The sequence below is a fragment of the Alnus glutinosa genome, chromosome 10, assembly GCF_958979055.1.
Source record: "Alnus glutinosa chromosome 10, dhAlnGlut1.1, whole genome shotgun sequence".
Classification (NCBI taxonomy): Eukaryota; Viridiplantae; Streptophyta; class Magnoliopsida; order Fagales; family Betulaceae; genus Alnus; species Alnus glutinosa.
Genome location: NC_084895.1, coordinates 8405195 through 8408222, shown reverse-complemented (window position 1 = coordinate 8408222; position 3028 = coordinate 8405195).

Sequence of the window (3028 nt, the reverse complement as noted above, 5' to 3'; positions counted from 1 at the left end):
GGAATTTATTAAATTCTATGATTATAAAATAAAATGTTTTCTATGACAATTGTCTTTATTGAGTCGTATTTCTAATATCAATAAAGAAAAACGTGTTGATGATTTAAATATTATTCAAGTAATTAATGTCGTTAAACATACATAGGAAATCCATTCTCAGTAGGTTAGAAAGACGAATCTTAGTGGTGTCAGTGTGTAGTCTAGTGACTAGCACGAGGTGTTAATTTATTTAAACCTGTACCAGGTGACTAGGTAACTGTCAAGATATTCCAGCGACGTACTGCGTTCAAAGATATAAGGAATCCTCTACCCCTTCTAGAATTATTTTATGTATTATTATTTTATCCATTTATTCTAACATATTTGTGAATAATTATTCTCGTAATGTATTTAAAATTTTATTGTTACATAAAAGATTGTTTTAAAATAGTGTTGATGTGAAAGTTATTGATGGAAATAATATTCTTGAAATCAGTGATTTTAAGAAAAACCTTAGTTCTAAAAGACTTTCCAATTATAGAAAATTACTTATATTATTCCCGAGATGGGAAGTCACTACTTTCTTGAAATTAATGAAAATGGATGTGTAAAACCCCCGCATACGTTTCCTCAAGAGTTACCAAGCATAGTGAAAGGAATAAGAATAATTTATGAGAAGGAGAAAGATTTTTATAAATGAGGCACATGTGTGGAGGAAACTATTATTTTGGCCGCCGAGATTCACAAAGGATTAAGCTCGATACCGTTGCTTGAGATGGAAGCGCAACCGCTGAAGGACGTTGAGAAGGCGGGAATCGGTCTACAGGTCATGCTAAGTGCACTTTCATTAATTAGCTGACGAGACAGGCCTGGGGCCACAATTACCTGCCATGGTCACAGCAAAGATCGCACAACCCTAAGTACACATAGCGTAATAGTGTACATGGGCCCTAAATATGAGAAGTTTTAACTATCAACCATAAATCTTATGTGTTAAGCAAAATGCCGAACTTATATCTGTGTTCTGAAAATTTAGATTTCAAGTATGTTTTTAATAATTTTTTTTTAAAAAAAAAATGAATTTAACTCAACCGTTTTATGGTTGAGGGTTACCTTACTGAGCATTTCTCGCTCACCCCTTAATTTGTTTTGTTTTCAGGTTATGAGCAAAAAAATCTAGGCGGCTGGGATGGGATCTAGGCTTACATTAAGACGTTGCATTTCAATTATCTTAATAAATGCACTTGCACTATAAATTTAGTTCCCTTTGGATTTTCTTTGATTGTATCAAACATAATTACTCCTTTCGAAATAACCATTTCCACATTAATTGAAGCTATGAGTTTAAAAATTATTTTCCTAGTAAATTATTTAATTTAGCATATTAGTTAGGTTATCTGGCAGATCTTATGAATCTTTGCGGTTTTGGCGTAAGAAAATGGATGAACCTAACGCTTAGCGGTTTGGGGGCGTTACAGTAGTAATGTCACGAGAAAACTAGAGTGTTGGTACAGTTTCCGGTATGGTGACATGTCGCCTAGTGATTCGCTGCTGGGTTCTGATCTACTACCTCAATCCTGCAAAAAGAACAAACAACTCGTCGGGGGTGCCGACTACGCCCACTCCGATGCCTAAGTCAGTTTAAATCAATTTTCTGCAGAGTATTCTCAATCTTAATCTCAAGAGCTTAGAGAATTCGTAATCTCATACCTGGTGTGACGGTCTTATTTATAGGCCAGACTTGCGGTCTCACCAGACTTCTTGACACCTAGTTGGATTAGGAGTTTGAGTCCTAGCTTGGTTGAACTTTAACCATATCTTCAGGGAATTCGAATGGGATTGTAGAGTCCGAAGTTGATTGCGTTTGTACCTCTTTAAACTTGATTCTGTATCAATAACTATCTTATCCTATTAATTATGGAATTGTGGTTTATCCCTGATCTTCTGCGATTCTATCTTTATCGCATTCTAAGACAACTGCGGCACATTTCAGCCAACCTCCGAGGTGATGATACCCGAGATATGTTCGCTCCGACTTGGAGATCTCGGGGTATCGCCACACCATAACAGGGTTGTGTAAGGCCGAGATGTAATTACTCCGAGACGTAGACGTTGTCACACCGAATTGATATCACCCCGAAGCGATATCACATCGACTTGTCATCACCCCCGAGGCGTTATTACTCCGAGACATAAATATCCGAGATATGTTCGCTCCATTTAGACTAGAAGATCCCGGGATATTTTATATACCGTAACCTGGAATGTCAAGACCGAGATATCGTTATACCTCCGAGATGTCTTTATACCTCTGAGATGTATTTATACCTAGACGATCTTTTCTTTGCTGGGCGAAACAAATGTCAGAGACACAACTCCAAGATGTCTTTGAATCCACGTGTCTCTAGGGTTGATTTTATCCCTAACAGTTACCCCCATAATTCTCTGATTTCAGAAATAAATGGAAATAAGAGAATTACTTTCCGTCTGCCAACCTGTACCTGCTACTGTGAAGGGCGCGTCTTTTCAATACTTCAAACATTTAAACCTTACCGCTTCTTTTTCCAATGACGACGTCAGCTCTGTACCGCCGCCCTTTGTCATCATAAAACGGTACTGTTGAGGTAGCGCATTTAATTCTGGAATACGGAAGGCGCACCTTTTCAACTTCGGAGATTTTGAAATGATGGCGCCTTTTGATATTTTGGACACGTAGGGGAGGGGGTACTTAAAGTTTTTGAACACTTTCACTGTTCATTCTTTGACATTTACTTATTTTCTCTCTCGATCCTCCATTGTCGCCTTCTTCCTAAACTTTTTTCTTTCTCTGTATCCTCTACTTCTTCTTTTCTTCTTTCTTCCATGGCTCCTAAGAAAGCTGCTTCGACTGTTCCTGCTACGTCTCGGGCTCGGACGAAAAGGTCCGACGGCTTCGTGGATCTCTCTCCCTTGGAGAGTAGGGTGGAAACTGCCCTTTTTACGAAGCATGAGGGTGTTCTTCGTCTGAACTACGAAATTCCTCCAACAGTGAGGATGTTCTATCAAACGC